Source organism: Carcharhinus amblyrhynchos, chromosome 22 (assembly GCF_965287045.1).
Source record: "Carcharhinus amblyrhynchos chromosome 22, sCarAmb.v2.hapA, whole genome shotgun sequence".
In the NCBI taxonomy this organism is placed as follows: Eukaryota; Metazoa; Chordata; class Chondrichthyes; order Carcharhiniformes; family Carcharhinidae; genus Carcharhinus; species Carcharhinus amblyrhynchos.
This window is the reverse complement of record NC_137345.1, coordinates 15,880,850-15,905,105: the sequence shown is the minus strand read 5'-3', so window position 1 is coordinate 15,905,105 and position 24,256 is coordinate 15,880,850. Positions and strand designations below refer to the sequence as shown.

At 41.7% G+C, this 24,256-nt stretch overlaps 1 pseudogene; it reads left to right on the top strand.

Annotated features, from left to right (window-relative positions):
* Window positions 1–1,565: 1,565 nt before the first annotated feature.
* Window positions 1,566–23,219, top strand: LOC145356946 (acidic mammalian chitinase-like; annotated as a pseudogene).
* The last annotated feature ends 1,037 nt before the right edge of the window (window positions 23,220–24,256 follow it).

The window sequence follows — 24,256 nt, the reverse complement described above, 5'->3', positions numbered from 1 at the left end:
TACAATACTTACAATATGATTGTGAGGCATCAGAAAGACACAAGGACAATAAACAGAAGGCAGCAATTCAAAGTGATCACTTGCCATTAGGGCGCATTTTTGTGTAAAGAGGGATGATATGATCTGGAATTCACTGCCTGGAAGGGTTTGTCTTGATTGGAATGCTGATAATTCATAATAATTTTGAGGGAACTCCAGCCTCAGGCATCAGTGGCAAAACAACCATTCATTCACAAAAAGCAAGGCCTACATTGCCCCCGGCATGTGAGGCAGGAAGCATGTTTTTTCTTTATTGTTTCATGGAATGTGGACATCAGTGGAAAGGCCATCATTTCTTGCCCATTCCTTATTGGCCATTGACCCGGACATTTAAGAGTCAACTGCTTCACTGTGAGTTTACAGTCACATGTCATCCAGATCATGGAAAGATGGCAGATTATGTCCCATGGAAGGAGGTTAGTGAACCAGATGGGTTTTTACAACAATCAATCAGAGTGTCATGGGTCACCATTCATAGAATCAGAAAATCCATATGGTGCAGAATGAGGCCATTCAGTCCATTGAATCTCCACCAACTCTCTGACAGAGCATCCCACCCAGGCCCCACACCCTATTCCGTAACCCCACACAGCCACCCCACTAAACCTAACCTGCATACGTTTGGACAGTCAAGGGGTAGTTTCGCATGGTCAATCCACCTAACCTGCACATCTTTGAAGTGTGGGAGGAAACCAGAGCATCCGGAGGAAACCCATACAGATGTGGGGAGAACATGCAAACTCCATTCCAACAGTCACCTTAGATTGGAAGTGAACCCAGATCTTTGGCACTGTGAGGCAGCAGTGCTAACCATTATGTCACTGTACTGTCCATTACTGAAGCTATCTTTATATTGCAAATTCATTAATTAAATGCAACCAGCTAGTATGGTGGAATTTTAATTCTAATCCCAGAGCATTAACTTGGGCTTCTGGATTACTGCTTCAGTGGCATCACCAGTCTGCCACTATTACTGTCCAATCTACAATGTTCTGGTTGAAAGTGCATCCTTTGTAACATTAGTTAATGACAAAAGCTCATGTCAGGAACATCAAAAGGCAGAAATAATTTATTTAAATTAGAAAATTGCTTATCTTGCACACAGTTCAACACAAAAAGTTTATTTATTAGTCACAAGTAGGTTTACATTAACACTGCAATGAAGTTACTGTGCTGAAGTTACTCACACTGACCAACAGAAGTTCCATGCATACCTGGACTTGAAGCATCGAGGATCCCCACTCTTCCTGATCCCATGCGGACCCTCAGACGTCCCCACCAATTTCCTGACTTGTTTCTACTGCAAGAACAGGTTTGGCATTACAATGAAAATCGACAATCTAGATGACATTGTAGAGGAGAAAAGTTGTTACTCATGAGAAGGTGAAATGATATTATGAAGATAAGATAAAAACTGTTATTTTTCCCTTATGGCTAATCCTTTTGACAGATGTAATTATTTGGTAGTAATGATAAACTCAGTGCATAAAAGAGAGAGCTGATGCTCACAACACACCAGCTGCAAGATGGCAAAGCTTCTACTTGGTGCAGGTAATCCTGTTTTGCCATTCCATTTCCTTTGCTATTGTTTAAAATCATGTTTTATATCAAAAATTTACTTTTTGAGGAACTGAACCCAGCACATAAGTTTACATTGGCTGAGGAATAGCATTTTGACTTAAACAGCAACTCCTAAAATGGCTAAACATTCACAAAGCTGTATCTTACAAATTACAAAGCCAACAGCAAGTAGCTGGGCTGTCTAGAAGTAGCCCTTAAGAGGCAACTAATAAGGACGAATGACCCACCTCCTGAACCATTTACAACACATGCAGGTACAGCCTATGTATCCAGCTGAGTGTGGACTAAACCATTAAATCAATCACTTTGGACAATGGATGTCCATTGAGAAAGAAACTCAATCAGCTGTAGCATTTAATAACTTTTAAACAATGGGATTGAAATGTGCTTAGCACGACTATATTTGGCTAATCCGTGAGAGGAGAATGAGATGAGCAAGCTAGTCCTCTTTGTGTTTTAAGAAACTGCTTTGTTCCAAGCCAGTGAGAGTGAGGCTGGAAAGATCCTTAATTGGCACGCTGTCTCTGTCTTTATCTAACTGTCCTGTAAGCTTGTTCCCTGTCTGCCTTTTGATCAGTTCCAATGCAGGTGGCATCTTAAATATTGACATACCAGCTGCTAATTCAAGAGGAAAAGATGGAAATTGCCCTTAAACATCTTTGAGTTGTTTTCATGCAGTATCAGGAAAGGGCATTGAGTCCAGTCCAAAACTATCCAAAGTGTCGTTTTACAAGATCTGCATAGAATTCACTATTTTTAGACATTTAGATAATTCACCATACCGGCTTTTTTTGAAACGTGTGTGTGTGTGTGTGTGTGTGTGTGTGTGTATTTTAAATTCCTGTGTGACTGACAGTTGGAGAAATACTCTTTTCTGCTCAAGCTTAAAACATTGAATGTATTCAAGAGGTGGCCGAATATAGCACATGGGGTGAATGGGATCAAAGGTTATGTGGAAAAAGCAGGATTAGGCTATTAAGTTGGATGATCAGTCATGATCATAATGAATGGCGGAGTGGGCTCAAAGGGCCAAATAGCCTCCTGCTGCTCCTATCTTATATGTTTCTATGTTAAAAGGAGATCAGTCTGTGTGATATTTTACAGACACAGCACTTAAACGGTTACAGCTAAACATTCAATCAATTGGCAATCCTTTTTCAATGATAAAGCTATTGAAAAATGTAATTATTTAGCTTTGATGATAAACTTACGTTTAAAAGAGAGATCTGATGATCACATCACATTGGTTACCAGATGACAAATTTCTACTTGGAACACTGTTTATTAGTCCTTTAAAAACACCCATTATAGTCAACTGAGAAGGGTTGGAAAGACTGAGGAGCCATTCTATCATTTCCCACCTGATCTTAACAGAAACTTAGAGGTTGTATCTGTGATTGGATTCATGAACAATGAGGAAATGGAATCAGGAAATCCCCGGAAATATCTTAAACCTTCTATACAGGTTGGTTATAATACTATATACTTGTTCATATTTGAGGATAATACCTTCATGGAACAGAATGAAATAACTTGGGATACTTTAAAAACCTTTCCTGTTGAAAGAGTTAGGGAGTTGGACATTTAGAAATGAATTTCTGCAAAAGCTAGGGAAAACCAAATCCTCAAACCTCTGGCTAGTGACATTTCAATTGAAGCTGAAGAACAAGAGGTGGGCATAGAATCTGAAATGGGCAGTTTAGCACCAGCAAAGACAAAGTTGGAGCAGCAGAAACCAGTGTTAGAATTTCAAGAAAGGAGAAAAAGACAAGAAAGAATGGAAAAAGTCAGGTAACTCAGTGCTGAATGTTGAGCTTCTAAAATACTCACACTTTGTCCCAAAACTTTGTCACTTTGATGAGAAGGATCTGGAAGCATTTTTCACCTCAACTCCAAAGTGAATCAAGCAGTGATTATGGTTGACTACAAACATGTCTGCAAACTCTTTCCCCAACGGAAATCTTTCCCTAGCCAGGTAAGCAAACCCCAAAATAAGGTGGAGAGAAATAGGAGAATAACCAGATAGTAAAAATGGAAGCTCAGGGCCCCTCCTCAGACTGAATGGGTAAATGCTAAGAATACAATTAATGCCCCAATCCCTGTGCACTTTCATTGTAATGAAAAAGGTCACCTTCAAACTGATGTCTAATAGTTAAAGGAAAAAAATCATCTGCTTCGTTAGGGTACATCAGAACAATGCATGAAACAGGGGTTTTGTAACACCAGATGGCATATTCCAAACCTGAGTTATGCCTTTTGGATTAAGAGATGTCCCATCCATTTTCAAATAGTTAGTGTGTGTGTGTGTGTGTGTGTGTGTGTGTGTGTGTGTGTGTGTGTGTGTGTGTGTGTGTGTGTGTGTGTGTGTGTGTGTGTGTGTGTGTGTGGGTAAATTTTCAATGCATTGCAAGTGAAAGTAGAAGCATTTTTATTAACTTATTCAGATTGAGTGTGTGATAAGTATTAAAATAAGTGAAGTTCAATTAATACTGTTTCCTAAATATTCAATTAAAACGGACAAGAAAGCCTAGCTAACCTTTAAAGACATCTAGTGTTGTTACTTGAGGGGTAGAGTAGGAAGATATTCAATCACTTATCCACCTGCTGTAACTCCACTTAATGTTCTTTGACAGTGACGTGCATCTGTATGTTTGTGTTGTGATGCAAAACAACATAAAAGTGTAAGTGTGATAATGAGAAACTAGGTTCATGTTAATTGTCAGGTTTACCTGTTTCCCTTTTCAACCAATGGCGAAGTTGATGAAATTAAATAGAATTAGATTATGTTGAGTGAAAGCTGTAAAACTGCTTGGAAATGTGAATTTTGGGCCTACTTAGCATTGAGAGTTAAATATAACAAAGGAATGCCATGCAATCACATTGGTAATTTTGATATGATTTATCCCAGAAGATTTCCATCTCAAGGGTGTGCTCAGAAAGTTATCTGGCATTTCAATTTCTGTTCATTTGACTGGAATATTTCCATCAATAACCAACTGATGCAACAATTATTTGTACATGGATGATGATGCTGTGATTTATAATTTAGGGCGGCATGGTGGCTAATCCCAAAGATTGAGTTAATGCCCAAATTCCAATTCTGAAATGGACCAACCTAATGTCTGATGATGACAAAGGTGTTAACGAGGCTTTTATCCGAGGTTGGTCTGAGATAGGAGAGAGACTGGACCACGTTACTGAGGTGGGATTAAGCTGTCTTTGCGATTGAGGGAATATGGGCTTGGAAGTTCAGCTGGGCACTGAAGAGGACATGAGCTGGTGAGCAATCTGGTTCAGTCTGAGACAGTAAACAGGAAGGAGTTGGTGATAATGTTGGGGATGGGGGGAGTTGCTGTGGATGATAAAGTCTTAGAACGATTAGTCGGGGGAAAAAATGTTGTTCATCCTAGACTGATTGTTGGGCAAATAATTGGACAAGATAGAGACAGAAGAAGTCGAGGTATTGACGATGTACGTGTAAATCCTGACCCCCATGTCTGTCAATGATCTCACCAGGGGCAGCAAATAGATGAGGAGAAGGGTTTGACCAAGGATTGATTCTTAATGATTCCTATTCACTCATATAATAGCACTGTTATGAACACTTAAACCTTTCAGCATATTTTGATCACACTTTTATCCTAAATTCTTCATTATAGTGGTGGTCTTGTTGGCCTGCCTGGAACTGGGTGAGTCCTTGTGCTTTCCAAACTATTTTGAATTTTATATAATGAGCAGAAGCTCAGTGCTGATTTTCCTTCCTCCTCACTCTCAGGCTCTGCCTTCAGACTGGTTTGTTACTTTACAAACTGGGCTCAGTACAGACCAGGACCAGCGAAGTTCAAGCTTGATGATGTGGATCCCTGCTTGTGCACACATCTGATCTATGCCTTTGCTGGGATGAAGGACAATAAAATCACCATCTTTGACGCAAATGATCTGACTCTCTACCGCTCATTTAACAGCCTTAAAAACAAGTATGATTATTCTATAAATATCTGCAATGGCTAAAAGTAGATTGAAGTCCTTTTTATATCCTGTTCAACATTGAAAAATTGCATTGAATTAGTGTAAGTGTCATGACTGATCCAATCAGATACCTGATGTATGGGTGAAATTAGGTTGTGTTGATTTGTGTTCCCATTGGCAAAGATGAGTCAATGGCCAATGGGTCAGATGATGCCTGACGTAATCATGATATCACCATGTTGTGCCATAAAAACAAGAAATCACATTATATGCATCCAATGTTGCAAACACCCTTGAGATGGGAGATCAAACCTGCATTTGTGCAGAAACAGTGGGCTGTGGAGAGAGCTGGAATTTCAACTCCGTTCAGCAATTATTCCAGCCAGCTAAAAAGCACCAATCAGTGAATGTTAAATATTTTCACAAAATTGACACTAGTTCCCATTATTGAAGCCCAATAGGAAGTGACTCTGTTCCCCTGGTTTTAAACTCCTCTCTTGCCCTTTGTACTTTCTTGCCTTAGAGGAAAACCAGGTGACTGATGCTAAAAGAGAAAATGCTGGAAAGTCTCAGCAGATTTGGCAGCATCTGTAAGGAGGGAAAAGAGCTGACATTTCGAGTCCAGATGACCCTTTATCCTCTTTGACAAAACATCAGCTCCTTTCTCTCCTTACAGATGCTGCCAGACCTGCTGAGATTTTCCAGCGTTTTCTCTTTTGGTTTCAGATTCCAGCATCTGCAGTAATTTGTTTTATCCAGGCGACTGATGCTTACTCATTGGGATGGCACGATGGCACAGTAGTTACCACCGCTGCCTCATAGCCTTGGGACCTGGGTTTGATTTCTGGCTTAGGTTGCTGTGAGTGTGGAGCTTGCATGTTCTCCCTGTGTCTGCGTGGGTTTCCTCTGGGTGCTCTGATTTCTTCCCACAATCCTAAAGATGTGCTGGTTAGGTGCATTGGTCATGCTAAGTTCCCCCTCAGTGTACCTAAACAGGTGCCGGAATATGGCAACTAGGGGATTTTCACAGTAACTTCATTGCAGTGTTAATGTAAGCCCACTTGTGACTCAAATAAATAAATAAATAGTCATAGAATTTTGTCATCCAGTGAAGAAAAGGCCATTCACTCCATCAAATCTGACCAGATAATAACTACAATTAGTCATGCTAATCTCGTTTTCTAACACTTGTTCCGTGTTCTTGAATATTATGATGTTTCAAGAACTCATCCAAAGACTTTTTAAAGGGTTGTAAGGTCTCCACCCTCCACAATCTTCCTAGACATTGCATTAAAACTGCAATTTGTATGCTGCTGACAAGTTTTATGCATGTAAAAGCAACAGCATTTATAATCAGTGCAACATTTGTCTGATTGTGGTGTCAGGACTCCTCACAACATTAAAGATATTCCATCACTACACATCCCCTTGCCCACAACCATTGTCAACGTATTGGAGGTTACCATCGAGCACCAACTGAACTGGACCAGCTGTATGGATACAAATACAGGCCAGAGTGTGGGATTCTGAGGTCAGTAACTCATCTCTCCAGTTCCCAAATCCTGTCCGCCATGTACAAGGCACATGCCAGGATAGTGACTGCATACTCTCCAGTTGCCTGAATGAGTGCAGCTCCAACAACACTCAAGAAACTCAATACCTTCAAGTAAAAAGGGGTGTTTTTGAGTGGCACTCCATCCACAAGCTTAAATTCCTTCCAACGCTGACACACAGTAGCAGCAATGTGTACTATCTTAAAGACACTCTGCAGCAACGAACCAAGTTTCTTTGGACTGCGCCTTCCAAAGCCTTGATCTCTAACACCTAGAAGGACAAGAACAGCAGATCAGAGAATCCTGACAATGCAGAAGGATGCCATTTGATCCATTGAGGCTGCACCAACCACAATCCCACCCAAGCCCTATTCCCATAAACCCACATATTTACCCTACTAATCTCCCGACACTAGGGTCAATTTAACATGGCCAATCAACCTAACCCACACATCTTTGGATTGTGGGAGGAAATTGGAGCACGTGGAGGAAACCCATGCAGACATGGAGAGAATGTGCAAGTTCTACGCAGTTAGTGACCCAAGGCTAGAATTGAACCCAGATTCCTGGCACTGTGAGGTAGCAGTGCTAACCACAGTGCCACCATGCCATACTGATGCCTGGGAATATCAGTAAGTGCAAGTTCCTGTCCAAGCCACACATCATCCTGACTTGAAATCATATCATCATTCCTTCACTGTCACTGGGTTGAATTTTGGAATTCTCTTCATAGCAGAGTTATCGGGATTACGGCACAGATGGACTGCAACAGTTCAAGATAATGGATCATGTCCAGCTTCTTCATGTCCCGCTCATAAAAGTCACAGCACCATCCAGAGTTGTGACCTCCACCATGGGGAGGATAAAGAGGCCTGACCCTAATCCATCCCAGCCAGAACAGGGATCAAACCCCTAGGCACCAATCTTGTCCACATCGACTGTCCAGCCAACTGAGTAACAAGCTCTAAGGAGGCAAGCTGTTTTGGCACCTAATCCCCTTGCATGCATCTTATAACCGGAAGGTGATGGTGGTGACTCCAACTTCTTTTCACACCATGGCTGACCAGTAATTTCTCCTTTCACCTGCCTTTTTGTGTATGTTGGAAGGATTTACCAAGGAATACTAAGCTGGATTGGTTACATTATGGATGTACCTGCCTAGGTTATTAAGTCCTGGAATGGGACTTGGACCCTGAACTTCTGTCTCAGGAGTAGGGATACTACTCTTTGCTCCACATGACCACCCACTACCATCGCTGCAAGTGCAATTACCCATGAGGATCAAAGGCTGTCTTAGCTGTGACATCCACAACCTGCATGAACCTAATGTCCTCTTTCCACTGGCACATCTTGTTGTGAAATATATGTTCTGCACTGAGGTTATTATTGCTCAATTAAAATTTAGCACCAAAAGGAAAAAGCAGTAAAAACATTAAGACAATAATGATTGTTAGCAATTCCTGTAATGTTACTAAATGTATTGCTTATATTCTTTATTCTAAAAGAACAATTTATTCAATTTTACAACAGAAATAGAAACCTTACAACGCTCCTATCCATTGGAGGCTGGAACTTCGGGACTCAGAAGTAAGTTGAACATATTTTATTTTAGTACTGGGTGAAAAATACTTAATTTCCTATTGCTCATAATGTAAATTATTCTGGGATCAAAGAGATAGTTTTTGAAACGCCAACTGTATAATTTTAGATAAATATGTAGATCGTCTGTTAATGAGCATACTGTGACTATGTTCAGCTGTCTACAAAATATAATTCAAAAAATATTTATGAAATGATATCTGACAATGCATTATTTTACAATGGCTTAATTTATATTAATACACCCAGTGAAAATTGGTTCAACTGATTACAAAGAGCGGTAGCAATACAGCAACATGTCACAATTACATTTTGTAAATTATAATTTGTTTCCTTGTATATTTTGAAATTGCGATTACGCACCCCTTACTCATTCAGTTGGTAATTACAGAGACTGAAATACTCCAGTTCTGCACCTTGTTTAACATTTCACCCTCCTCTAGGTTCACCACCATGGTTTCCACACAGGAAAACCGCCAAATTTTCATCAAGTCCGTGATTGCCTTCCTGCGTGGTTATGGATTTGATGGTTTGGACATTGACTGGGAATATCCTGGGACACAAAACAAACATCGCTTCACCCTGTTGGCACAGGTAGGAGAAAACAAATTTCACAGGATGTTCTCAGTCTTGCAGTTAAGCTAACCAGGGCTACAGATTCATAGCTTCTTGAAAGTGGAGTCACAGGTGGACAGAGCGGTGAAGAAGACATTCAACATGCTTGGTTTCATTGGTCAGATCATTGAATACAGGAATTGGGACATCTTGTTGAAGTTGTATGAGACATTGGTAAGGCCAATACTGTGAACTTGGTAAGGCCAATACTTGGAGTACTGTGAACAGTTCAGGTCGCCCTATTATAGAAAGGATATTATTAAACTAGGAAGAATGCAGGAAAGATTTACTAGGATGCTACCAGGACTTGATGGTTTGGGTTATAAGGAGAGGCTGGATAGATTGAGACTTTTTTTCCTGAAGTGTAGGACACTTAGGGGCGATCTTATAGGAGAATATAAAATAATGAGGGACGTAGATCAGCTAGACAGTCAATATCTTTTCCCAAAGTTAGGGGAGACTAAAACTAGAGGTATAGGTTTAAGTTGAGAGAGGAGAGATACCAAAGGGTTTGGAGGGGCAATTTTTTCACTCAGAGGGTGGTGAGTGTCTGGAACGAGCTGCCAGAGGTAGTAGTAGAGGTGGGAGCAATTTTGTCTTTTAAAAAGTGTTCAGACAGCTACAGGGGTAGGATGGATATAGAGGGATATGGGCCAAATGCGGGTGATTGGGACTAGCTTAGTGGTTAAAAAAAAGGGGTGGCATTGAAAAGTTGGGCCAAAAGGCCTGTTTCTATGCTGTAAATCTCTATGACTCTATGAATTTTCAATCCAGTTTGTAAATTTAAATTTCCTCCCAGGTCTTCAGCAAGGACATGGAACATAGAAACAGACCAGACACTTAGCCCTTCCAATCTGTTTTGCCATTCAATGAGGTCATGGCTGATCTGCAATCCAACCAACCACAGATTCACATTTTAGAAATGGAATTTTAAAAGACAATGGCTGGATTTTTCTGCCGCCGACATCTTCTGGTCCTACCGATGGCGAACATCCTCTGTAGGCTTCCTGGCGGCTGGAGGTTGGAGGGGGAGGGGGGAGTCATACCATGGGAAACCCCTTTGTTGTTAATGGCGGACTAGTGATCCTGCTGCTGGCCAATGGTGGACTGCCTTCACCACTGCAAAACACACCGTGGGGAGAGCACGGGGAATCCAGTTTCTCAGAGTTTGTGAAAGATGTAAATGGAATATTTAAATGTGAAACATAAGACTCCATACAACAAAACAATTTAATGGCACCCTCACTCATCACTGTTCTGACCACTGTGCAGTAAGAACTATTGATCTGGGCTCTATTTACACCATATCCTACCTCTCTCGTTACCCTTAGATTAGATAATTATTGCGACATGCTTGACCATTTTATGAAGTTGGACAATTCTTTAGTCTGTGTCTGAACCCCTCCATTTGGTGACAATCTGAAACTTTGTTCATTTTTAACTTCTAGGAAATGTTGGCAGCTTTCGAAGCTGAGGCGAAAAGCTCTGGAAAATCCAGACTGCTGATCTCAGCTGCAGTGTCTGCTGGGATGGCTAACATTGGTATGAGCTATGAGGTTGCTGAACTTGGAAAGTAAGTATCCATGTTAGTCACACAGCACAATGTGGGGGAGGGTGGAGAGGATGAAGAATGAATTTTTGACACAGTGTACTGCAGTCTGAGCTTTATTTCATCCGAGGTTTTGTGTATAATAGTTTGTTTATGGGTATTGTGCAGTCATAGCCTGGGTAATGCTAAGACAGCTGGATAAATGTTTCTTTCTTTCAATGAATTGAAACACGTGAAAAGCAGGCAAGTAATAGGAAAAAGACATTTATTTGTGCACCACCTTTAACTGTTTCGGGGCACTCCAAAGATATTTACAGAGAACAAGTACCTTGGAATACTGTGGACACGGCTGCTGCAACTATTAAACTCGTACAAAATGCCCCAGAAACAGCAATAACATGATGGCCAGATAGCTTTTTCTTCTGGTTTTGCTTTAATGATCAATGTCAGTGAATAAACAAGGAAAATATAGTTTTGATAACATAAATCATAGAATCCCTACAGTGCAGAAGGAGGCCACTTGGCCCATTGAGACTTCACCGATTCTCCAGAGGAGCATCTTATACAGACCCAACTACTGCCCTAACCCCATAACCCTGCACATTTACTGGAGCACCTTATAGACATGGGGAGAATGTGCAAGCTCCACACAGACAGTCACCCAAGGCCAGATTCGAACCTGGGTCCCTGGCACTGTGAGGCAGCAAGGCTAACCACTGTGCCACCTTGCAGTTCTAAGTTAGTTAAGAAATGCCTATGCATTTCCCCTCTTCAAACATAATTTGTGTATTAATCTTTGACTTTATTTTCTCATTTAGATCTCTGACTCTACAATGTACAGTCAACTTTTCACCAGTTGCGCCGTGTTGCATTGTGCTCTGTGGATACTATACTGTCAAGTTGCTGGGTTGTGTAGGAATGATGACAAAGGACTAAATTTAAATGGTTCAGTGTGAGATCTTCAGCAGCACACCACATTTGTAGACACACCGTGTGAACTCCCATGTTACCGACACGTCACTTCTGGTGTATGGGTCATGGCAATATATAAATGGCAATATTCTACATTTACCACACTTACTTCTGGGCACCAGTTCATTCTGGAGACACTCAAGCAGTAAGGACAGTATAATAAAAAGTTCTGTCGTTGAACCTGAGCATCAATGGTTCCATCCATTGATGTGGAGATGGATTGGGGTAAGCACAGTAAGAAGGTTAAAGTCCACCAGGTTTATTTAGTAGCACAAGCCACAAGCTTTTGGAGCGCCGCCCCTTCATCAGGTGATGAAGGGGTACTGCTCCGAAAGATTGTGGCTTATGCTACCAAATAAACCTGATGAAGGGGCAGCACTCCAAAAGCTTGTGGCTTGTGCTACCAAATAAACCTGATGGACTTTAACCTGGTGTTGTGAGACCTCTTACTGTCCATCCAGAATGATTCCATTTGTGTTCGATAATGGACAAATTAGACTATTTAGGAATCTAACTACAGTCTTGATTGTATTAGATGAATGCTGGTCAGCGCTTGAAAATCTCATTGCAAAAGATACCTGCACACTAGTGGCTAGGATATTTCATTAGCCGCCAAAGCGTTTAGCATAAGCAGGATTGCAGGTTTAAAATAGACCTTGGTTTGAATATTGGTGGAGAAACACACCAATGTCTTAGTTCTGGTTCAGTGTACTCTTGTCCCTGAGTCAGACCACTGTGGTTTCAAGCCCCAACCCAACCGGAGTGTCTCAGCTGACGTTCCAATGCCATTGCCAGGGAGTGCAACACTGCCACTAATTGGATATTAACATCTGAAGTCCTTTCTGATCTTTTAACTAGGTGTAAGAGACCCCTGTGCTTTATTCAAGGGAGAGCTCTCCCTGTGTTCAGACTAACAGCATCGTTCTCCTTAGTCAATTACCTCACCGTGACAGTAACTTTATGTTGAAAGTTATCCAGCATCTGTGGACTGCTTTTGGAAATTCTGAGGCTATGAATTTACCTATATGAATGCAACTATCTTCTATAGTTTTAATTGGCACAGCTGATTTGATTAATAAGTTAGATAATTACCATTTATTTGGTGAACAAGGTATCAGTATAACTCAAATCTCCCTTCCTACAGATACCTAGACTTTTTCAATGTGATGATGTATGATTATATTGGATCTGGGAATATCCACACTGGAGAAAATAGCCCCCTTTATCCTCTACCAAATGACCATCGCTACACCAACCTTTACTTTAATGTGGTAAGTGTTCAGGAAAGTAGAATCCAATTATATTTAGTATTTCCAATGGACAAATGTCTTCAAACTGATGGTTTTCACAGCCTTTGTAGCCAATACCTTCAATTTGTTTTGTAGAACTTTACAATGCATTACTGGAAAATTCAGGGAGCTCCTGCAGACAAACTGAACGTTGGATTCCCTACGTATGGCTATACCTTCCATCTGACCACGGTATTGGAGCCCCATCTGGAGGCCCTGGCCCACCTGGGAAGTACACCAGATCAATGGGAAGCTTGGCCTATTATGAGGTATTGATACCAATGCAGATTCTTTATTCCTTAAGATCGGATATCTGAAGACTCTCGAAAAACACCCAAGTTTTACTTTGAGAAAGGAACTCAATCATATGGACATCCTTGGGCAGAATAACATCTACTTACTACCCTTGTGATGAAAGTATCCAGAATGGCCCAATGTTAAATCAATCAGGTATTGCAGTCTCACAGCCTAACCAAAGACAACCCCAGCTAATCACTGTCTCATGTAAGAAGATCCTGCTGCCTCTGCCAGCGTCACAACACGTGGCATCACTCAGCTTAGCTCCAGAGGGACAGGTACAGAAATGAACATCATCATACTTGGATGGACAGAAATATAGGGCCAAATTCTTCCAAATTAGGACTAAGTGCTCACACTGGCAGGAAGACAAGAGTGCTTCCTATTGCTGCTGGGGCTGTCTGTCCAGTGGGATTCTCCCCCCTGAAAGATGCAGGTGAGCTTATTTCAAGCAATCCACTAACTAGTCCTGCTATTCTGAGCTCAGGTACTCAGAGACAGGCCCTGCTCCCTCCAAAACATTAAATAGTGTCTCTCCCCACCTCCCAACCCCAGTACCTAATTGACCAGGGTAGTACCACCAACCCCTCGCCAAAGAGGGGCATCCTCCGCCCCTGACCCATAAATAATGGGTTATCCCCCAGCCACATCACACAGGCATGAGTGACCTAATGTGACACCCCCGTCAGACCCCCCGTAGCCCCTTCCCTCTCAGATTTCCTCACTGAGTCCCCTTTTCCTTTAGACTCCCCTACAGCCCTCCTTCCCCCCTCAGATCCCCCAATCAGACCACCTATAACATCCCTTCCCCATCAGACCCCACACAGTCCCTTTTGCCCTCAGATCCCTCCCTCATAGCCCCACTTCCCCCTCAGGCCTTCCACTCAGCCCCACTTCCCATTCATACGCCTCATTCAGCCTCCACTCAGGCCACACATCTTGCCAGTACCAATGATGCACTGCCCTCTGGCACCCCAACACTGACACCCTGGCCAGGCACCTTGGGCTCTAAGGTTGTTGCAGATGGTACATTCAGTAGCCATTTGACATTTGCTATTGCCAGCATATAGAGGTGTCCCTCAACTGCCCTGGAGGTTGTGTGGGCTCATGCTGGGGCTAGGCTTTAATTTTGGCACATCCCCCCTGGTCTGGGTGCTTCATGGCTGGACTGCCCACCCTCTTCTTTACTGGCAGACCTGAAGATCACCTCAGCATGGTGATTTCAGGCAGCTCTATATCACCATCTTCATTCCTGCCTGTCAGCTGTGCAAATTCTGAAGTGGCCAGGTCACTTTAACCTCCATGCCCCAGTCACCTAGCAAGATTTTAAATCATTGCAGCATTCTAGTCTGCAGCAGAGACTTTTCCTTTCTGCCTGCCAGAAACTGCATGTGTGAGCAGGCGACTGAAGTCCTATGACAGTCAGAAGTGTCAATTTCATCTGGGGCAGTGCACTTACTTCAATATATGCTACACAGCTTTAATTTGAAGTTGTTGAGGCTTCTAGTGAGTTGAAATCATCGAAACCCTCTCCATTCCAATGGAACCCTTTGATCTCTAACAAATTCATTGACAGCCAAATGGATGCCTATTGTCTTTCATCTTTCATTTCTTCCTTCACGCTTGAATGCATCTCAAGTACCCCATTGATCCTGACCACAACATTGATAGAGTCTGAGCCTGATTGACAGTTTATGGTTTCATTTCCTCTTAAAAGGGAATCTCCACTGCAGAATGGAGTGCTGCAATGACTCAAAAGTCTGCCAGGTGATTGGAGGCATAGAGATTCACGTTAGCTGGCACAGTTCGCAGGCAGGAATGCAGATTTTGATCAGAGGGCTGCCTGAAATCATCATGTCAGGGGTGATCTTCAGGTCTTCCAGAGCAGTCCAGCCAAAACATCCCATCCTAATGAAGAAGTGAACTTAATCCAGTGTCCCCAATCTGAGTCCACCCCGCAGGACCCTTGAGGGAAACTTCATCTGCAGCCTGGCAGCAGCAGTGGCAAATGGCCACTGGGCCTACCTCCTCAAGCCCTCTTTGGGGCCCAAGGCACAAGGCCAGGGTGTCAGTGCCAGAATGTCAGGGGCGATGCACTTTTGGCACTGTGAAGGCACGCGGTCTGAAGGAAGGGTGGGCTAAGTGGGAGGATTTAAGAGGGAAGGAAGGCTGAGTGGGGTCTGAGGGAGGAGAGGGGCTGATTGGAATGTTTGAGGGGGAAGGGGTGGCTGAGTGAGAAGGGAGTTGAGTGGGGGGATCTGCAGCAGGTTCAAGTAACCCTCATGTCTGCGTGCTGTATGTGGAGGGCGGGTTTGAGCAGTGATTTGTGTGGAGGGGATGGATGCTCCTCTTTTCTGAAGGGTTAGTGGTGCTCCCCTGATCTCTTGGGGTCCAGCATGCCATTTCCCCACTTGTGGGTAGCAATTATAAAGGCTGCCTGGTGCTGTTGTTACTGGCAAAGCAGGTGAATGGTGGGACACTGGTGAATGGGCTCCCAAATTGGTTAATGACATTTAAATCAGTGGGTTTGCGTAATTATTGGGCTGCTGTGTGCTCTGTGCGAACCTGATTAGGGCTGGGGAGTGGGTCAAGTGAATCCCAAGACCCCTCATGCTCATCGGGAATCCAGTTCTTTGGCTGAGATCCCATTCGCTGGGGCATCTGGATTGCCACTGGAGTCTGAAGAGGTCAGAGAATTGCCCCCACAATGTTACACCCTCCATTATCAGAAACTGTTTGACTGTCTTACTCTGCACATTTTTGTTAGTCTGTCAGCCTTGGAAAATACACAAGGAGGCAAAATAGAGGATATAACCTCCTTCCCTGCTGAAAATTCCAGGGGTTTTTGAGCAAAGATTATTGTCAATCCTTAGCGGTTTTTGTGACAACCTATAACTGATTACTGCATTGTTGGAAGGGTAAGGAAGCTTATTCAAATTAATCTCTATATATTGTTCTCGAGTGAAGTCCAGATGCTTCTCTGGCTTTTCCCATGCCTCAGAATGGAAATGTACAGTGTGAGGAATCAGTGATTATAATAAAGGGCCTTACTGTTTCCAATTTGCTATCTTTCAATAGCAAAAAAGAACAGTGCTCCCAGTTTGAGGAATGCAAATAAGAGAAAATGATAGCTGAATAAATTATTAAAGATATATGAAGTGAGAAAGGTTGTGAGTGTACACTCTGCACTATCCTCCTCCCAGTTCACAATGTTTTCAAGTTTCGCATCATCCGCAAACTTTGAAATAGTGCCCGATACACCAAAGTCATTCATATATTTGGGGAAAAGCAAGGGTCTCAACACTGACTCCTGAGGGGAGGATGAGTTATATTTGGGTAAAAGTTACTTGCAAACAAGGATTTGTGAATTAATGTGAACAATGTCTTTCAGAGAGAGCATTGCTAGCCACTGATCCTTTGTGACCACTGATGGTATGGAAGCTAACTGTCTCACTCTTCTCACAGATTTGCACACTTCTGAAAACTGGCACTTCGGTGTGGAATGCTCCACAGAGCGTTCCATATGGTTATAAAGGAAGTACGTGGATTGGATATGACAATGTGAAAAGCTTTAGAGACAAGGTATCTTTGTTAAACTGATAGTTTACACATTCTATTTGCTGGGTTAGTGAAACATTTGCGATGTACCATTAATTTGTTGCAATAAGTACGCGAATCATGATGTTATTTGATTAAGTAAATAACTCAAAAATTACACCATTATACATATGACTTTTGGAGCATGCGTTATGGATGAGGTATCTTGTTTGATGTGCTTTAACCATCCTTCTTTCTGATGTTGTCTCTTCCACAATATTGTAGGGAGGAAGGCATATTTAGTCAACTCGCCTTTTTGTAGATAAGATGGCAGTGCGTCCCAGACTTGAACCACTCACTGTGTGAACAAGATATTCCACAACTCGCTTCTTCTTCTCTTATGAATTATTTTAAAACTGTCACCCCTCATTCTTGATCCTTTTATGAATGGGAACAATTTCTCCTTTCCTGCTCTGTCCACATCTGTCATGTGTTTGAATACCTCATTCAGATCTCCTCTCAGTCTTCCTTTTTCTGCAGAAAACAGTCCCAATATTTTGCATTTATCTTAATTTCTGAAGTTTTTCTCCCTTTTAATCATTTTCATGAATCTTTTCTGTATCCCTGAATGCTTTCATATTCATCCAAGTGCACGGTGTCCTGAACTGGGTGCAATGTTCCAGCTAGGGCCAAACTGATGGATTATACATGAGAAATATGATCTCCTTGATCTTGCTGTTCAGGATAGCAAGGTGGCAGAGTGGTTAGCACTGCTGCCTCACAGTGCCAGGAACCTGAGTTCAATCCTGGCCTTAGCTGACTGTCTGTTCTCCCCATGTCTATGTGGGTTTCCTCCAGGTTCACCAGTTTCCTCCCATAGTCCAAAGATGTGCAGATTAGGTGGATTGGCTATGGTAAATTGCTCGTTAGTGTCCTAAGATGTGTAGGTTAGATGCGTTAGCCATGGTAAATGCATGAGGTTATGGGATAGCGTGGGGGAATCAGCTGGGACCTGGGTAAGATGCGCTGTCAAAAAGTTGGTGCAGACTCAATGGGTTGAATGACCTTCTCCTGCACTGTAGGAATTGTATGATGATATTCTGTGTCACTTCTCCTATCATCTTCATTGACTTGTGCACATATACATCAAGATCCCTCTACTTCTGCAACTCTACTGAATTTATATCCTTTATTTTCTATTGCCACTCCATGTTTTTCCTCTCAAAATGAATTAGTTCATGTTTCTTTGCACTAAACCTCATCTGCCTCCTGTCTGCCCATTTCACCATTTGCCTATGGCCCTTTGAAGTCCTGCACTACCCTTCTCCCCATTCACAATGTTTTCAAGTTTCGCATCACCTGCAAACTTTGAAATTGTGCCCCGTACACCGAGGTCATTAATATATATGGGGAAAAGCAAAGGTCCCAACACTGACTCCTGGGGGGAGGATGAGTTATATTTGGGTAGAAGTTACTTGCAGACAAGGATTTGTGAATTAATGTGAACAATGTCTTTCAGGCTGCATGGCTGATGAAGAACAATTTTGGAGGAGCCATGGTATGGACTCTTGCTATGGATGATTTCTCTGGTGTTTTCTGCAACCAAGGGCCATATCCTCTCATTGGTGCTCTGCACACTGAGCTTGGAATTTCTTCAGGTAAATATCAGCAATCTTTATCCTTGGATCAGATTATTTGTTTCTGTCACAAACTCAAAAGGGGCATCAACTTATAACCGATATAGCTTAGCAATCATTTGGAGTACCTAAATACTTTTCAATTTCAGCTTTGTGAGAGTCACAGAAATCTGACAATGAAGATATTGTAAATTGTTGCAGTCCCAGCTGATGTTACTGTTGGACAGTCAGGTTCCCGGTTTGAACACTGGCTCAAAGACTGTAACTTTTTTTTGTTTAGGGAGTTGGATGAACAGTGTCACAGGACTGCCAGTTAACTTTTAACAAAAGAACCAACCGTTTATTAAATTTGAAAATACTAAAACATAATACTCCTTCACTGCAACTATATCTTCCCAGATACTCATATTTTTAATGGTAACACAAGTTGCAAAATATATCTTAAACTATAATATTCTCAGCGAGTACAGACAGTCCCTGCAAAGCAACAGGCTCATTGTGATCATACGCACCACATGTATGAAACCAAGTGGCAGATGCCACTCAATACACCTTCTGTTGATTTTCCATAAACCACTGCACCCCTACCCGCACCCCCCACCCCCGCCTTTCCCAGCTATTTATCACACTGTGAGCCAGCTAGCCTCATTGGAACTCCAATTTCAATGATTTCAGATGCCTTCACCAGTGATCCACTTCCAGGATTTCAGTCTCTCCTCATGGTATTCTTCTGCTTTGGATTGCTACTTACATTCGAGTTTCCACACGATCTCTAAGTTACCTAACCATTCCAACAAAACACCACTGCTTCAGAGGCTGTATTAAGGTGTCACCAACCTTAGTATTTCAGGTGTCTAGCTTCACCCTATTAGATTTCATCATAGAATCATAGACTTCCCACAGTGCAGAAGTAGGCCATTTAATCCATCAGGTCTGCACCAAGACAGAGTATCTTATTCACGCTCTTTCCCCGACCTTATCTCCATAACCCCACACATTTACCATGGCTGATCCATCTAACCTAAACAATTTGGATCACTAAGGGGCAATTTAGTATGGCCAATCCACCAACCTGCACATTTTTGGACTGTGGGAGGAAACCAGAATACCCAGAATGTGCAAAGTTCACATAGTCATCCAAAGCCAGAATTGAACTCGTGTCCCTGGCGCTGTGAGGCAGCAGTGCTAACTACTATGCCACTGTGCCACCCTCTCAGTTCTGCACCTCTCAGCTTGGTCTTTAACTTCAGTGAATTTTACCCTATTCATATTCCACTTCTCTATTCCTTTGACTTCAGCTTTTTGGGACTTGTCTTTACATTCCCTAGCTTCTGGAATAGAAATAGGTGGCACAGTGGCACACTGTTCAGCACTGCTGCCTCACAGCACCAGAGACCTGGGTTCAAATACTGACTTGGGTCACTGTTTGAATGGGGTTTGCACATTCTCACTGTGTGTGTGTGGGTTTCCTCTGGGTGCTTTGGTTTCCTCCCACAGTCCAAAGATGTGCAGATTAGGTGAATTGGCCCTGCTAAATTCTCCCTCAGTGTTACCCGTACAGGCATTGGACTGTGGTAACTAAGGGATTTTCACAGTAACTTATTTGCAGTGTGAATGTAGGCCGACTTGCAACTAATGACTAAACTTTAACATTAACTATCTGTTCTTTAGTCTCGGACTTGCTTTCTGCTCCTTACTCCATTGTCCTACCTCTCTGCAGGTAGTTTTTGTGAAAGCTGCTTTCTTCTCAGGTATCTGGTCCCAACTAAACTACAAATGCTTATGCAATTCAGTTTTGGCATTTGGTTGCTAAGCAACAACCTAGTCTTTCTTTAAACTTTATTTGTTTTCACATTGTAAACCCTTTAATTAGAATGCAGGCACAGTTTTAAATGAAACTAAAACCCACAGACATATAGGCAACTTTGTTTAACATGAAGCTAACTGAAGATTTTACCATTTCTCAGCACACAACTACAAGAAACATGAATTAAGCTTAAACCTCAACTTATTCCTGATTCCTAATACACAGAAATACAAATTTAGATTACTTAAAACTGCATCTGTCTCCTTAAAAATCCCTATAAGCATAATATTCTGAACGAATGACAGAAGGTTGCAGGGGTGAATTGATTGCTATTTTATCCTGCTCTTGAGTTGGTTATCATAGACAGTTTGCATTGAATAAAGAGATGATATTGCCAATTTAATAAATAATTAACTGTCTATAACTTGGTGCAAGAAATAAGCTGGCCAGTTCCCTTAAGTTAACAAGATGTCCAAAGATGTGCATGTTAGATGGATTGGCCATGCTAATTACCTCTTAGTGTCAGAGGGATTAGCTAGGGTAAATACATTGGGTTGTGGGGGTAGGGCCTGGGTGGGATTGTAGTCAGTGCAGACTTGATGGGCCAAATGGCCTCTTCTGTACTGTAGGTTTCTATGATTCTATGATCCTGTAAGTAAAGATTCAGCTTTATTGCTAAAACCAACTCAGGTGAAGATGCAGAATTTACCTACAGAAGGCTTAAAATCAATAAATGTGTCTAAATGCTCACTTATGCAAAAACAGCAGACATACTCTCTGTAGTATTAGGATTGTGAGGCTTCATTTATAGACAGCACTGGCCATAATAATGATACAAGTGACACAGGCAACCCCATTCCCTGCTCGACAGACGTGAAACAGGCAATACGGTTCCACAGATTATGAGATGTTTAAAAAATTGATCAAATAAAAGTGGAGTTAGAGAAGAAAAAATTACAGGGTAGCCAGATGCTTGTAAATGGCTGAAGGGTCCTGGTCCACAATGGCTGCTGCTCCTTAGAGTTTTTTCCTGGACACAATAGTTATGTTTCAGAATTCTCCTTCTGGCATTTTCAGCTTGCAGCAATAAGTTCTTCTGCTAGGTTTTTCAAATCACAAATAGCTCAGCTTTGATCAATTTTCAGGAAAAAAGAGAGATGCGGCAAGACTGTTGGCCCTGATGCAATCTCTCTTTGACAATGCAAAATCCAGTGTCTTTTCAGCCCAGATCTGGATTATATGACCCCTCTCTGAGATCCCCTGGACTCCATAAAAAGCAGTTTGTGTCCTTTACAAATAGAACATGGTAATTGCTGTAAGCTAGTGTCCTCTGCTGAAGAAAAGTGTCGTTTTTATTCATTCATAGGATGTGAGTGTCACTGGCTGGGCCAGCATTTGTTACCCATACTGAAGTTGCCTTAAACTGAGTTGCTTGCTAAACCAATTTAGAGGGTATTTAAGAGACAACCACATTGCTGTGGATCTGGAATCATATGTAGGCCAGAGCAGGTAAAGGTGGTAGATTTCCTTCTCTTTAGGACACTAGTGAACCAAATTTTTTTTAACAACAATCGACCAAGATTTCATGATCATCATTAGAATTTTAAATTAAAATTTCACCATCTGCCGTGTGATTTGAACTCTCATCCCCAGAGAATTACCCTAGGTCACTGAATTAATAGTCCAGTGACAGCACCACTACCTTGCCATTCAAAAAGATCAATATAAATGAGTATCTAATCAACAACATTATAAATTAATTTCTTAACTTTAAATTAATATTTGATATAACACACGTTCATAACAGCACTAATCGGCGAAGTCATGAATCTGTGCTGGTTGTTAGATCCGGAATGCATTGCTAATTGCTATTGATAGGGTGGTGAGATGGCACAATGTTAGCACTGCTGCCTCACAGTGCTAGATTCCCAGGTTCAATTCCGGCCTTGGGTGACTGTGTGTTGAGTTTGCACATTCTTCTGTGTCTGTGTGGCTTTCCTGTGGGTGCTCCGGTTTTCTCCCATGCTCCAAACATGTGTGAGTTAGCTGGATTGGCCGTGCTAAATTGACCCTTGTGTCAGGGGGATTAGCAGGGTAAACGTGTAGAACTGTGGGAATAGGAGCTGGGTGGGATTGTGGTCGGTACAGACTCGATGGGCTGACTGTTACTGTAGGATTCTATTATTCTATTATATTAATAAGTGGAAAATGTGCTTTGTAGTTGTGGAATTTAAAAGGATAATATATTGTCATACAAATTTATCAAGCTTTCCATCAGACAGAATTCAGTAACATTTTGTCTAACTTGACATAAAATCATTCTGTATTTATATCATACTTCAACATCTGCACTCCGACACTCCAGAAGAATTGGCTATGTTACAGGATTTCCTCAGTGACTCTTGTTTAACTGGGTTTCCGCTACCATAAGAAATTGAGCTCCACCTGTGGTTCTTCAGTGCACAAACAGACCTTAACTTTGCAATGTTTATCTTCATTTGCTAATCTTGAAGCAGGCAATGAATTTGTGAGATTTATTTGCTTCTAGTTTGTGTTCCATCGAAAACAACACTGCTGCCAGCTGTTCCTCCTAGTCATTCCCCTGGTGGTAGTGGTGGAACTGGGTTCTGCGCTGGCAAAGCAAACAAGATCTACACTGATCCGAAGAACAAGGCCAAATTTTATCAATGTGACAATGGACTGACCTACCAGAAGAGTTGTGTTACTGGATTAGTCTATGATTCTTCCTGTACCTATTGCAACTGGCCGAAATGAGATAGGAGAATGTAGGCTTGATTTCTAACCAAAGTAACAATTCAAAGCAGGCATTGTGTGGAAAACAATAATGTTGAGGTGATATAAAATGCTAAAGTAGCCTTTATCAGGCATCATAAAATAATGCCTCAGGATTTCAACATGAATGGTTAAAATTTAATTGCTGTGAATGCAATTTTAAAAAATCCTGACAATGTCCACGTCAAATGAATGGTTCATTTTGGGTTGAAATGGATGTTATGATCTCATATTGGTGTAGTTTGTGCTGGGTTATGAAATATGGGTGTCACTGACATCAGCAATATTTATTGCCCATCCCCTATTACCCTTGATTAGCCGCTATCTTGAACCGCTGCAGTCCCCGCGACAATACTCTGACATCATAAACATTGTAAAAAGTCTGACAACACCAGGTTTAAGTCCAACCGATTTATTTGATAGTAAACTCACAAGCTTTCGGACTTAAGTTGGACTTAAAGCTTGTGAATTTACTATCAAATAATTCGGTTGGACTTAAACGTGGTGTTGTCAGACTTTTTACTGTGTTTACCCCATTCCAACGCCGGCATATCCACATCATCATAAACATCTGCAGTGACATTTTCACAAAGCGATGTTGCTGGGTTTATTTCAGCCCAAGCTGCCTTTCCTTAAATGTTCCAGAACCTGGTTGTAGAATTGGGGAATCCTGTGTGGTCCTGGTCAGTTTTGTTGGGTGAAGATGTGTTGCTGGGGAAGAAGAAAGGTGAGGAAACAAGAAAAGAATTATAATTAAAAAACAGACCTAATATAAAAACTGTTTTTAATGTGACTGATGTGTATTAGAATGTTATTGTTGAAGAAGAGAACACTAAAATACTCTTTATTTTTCCAGCCTGCCATTAATCTTCGTTGGGCACCAGGGAAGCTGTAACTGGTCTTCAATTTAATTACTGAAGTGACACTACTTTGTGGATGAAGACCTTTAATGTACCACATCTAATTTGTCTTAATTGAAGATTGAGTGAATTGCATTTTAAACCACAAAATAAAATCAT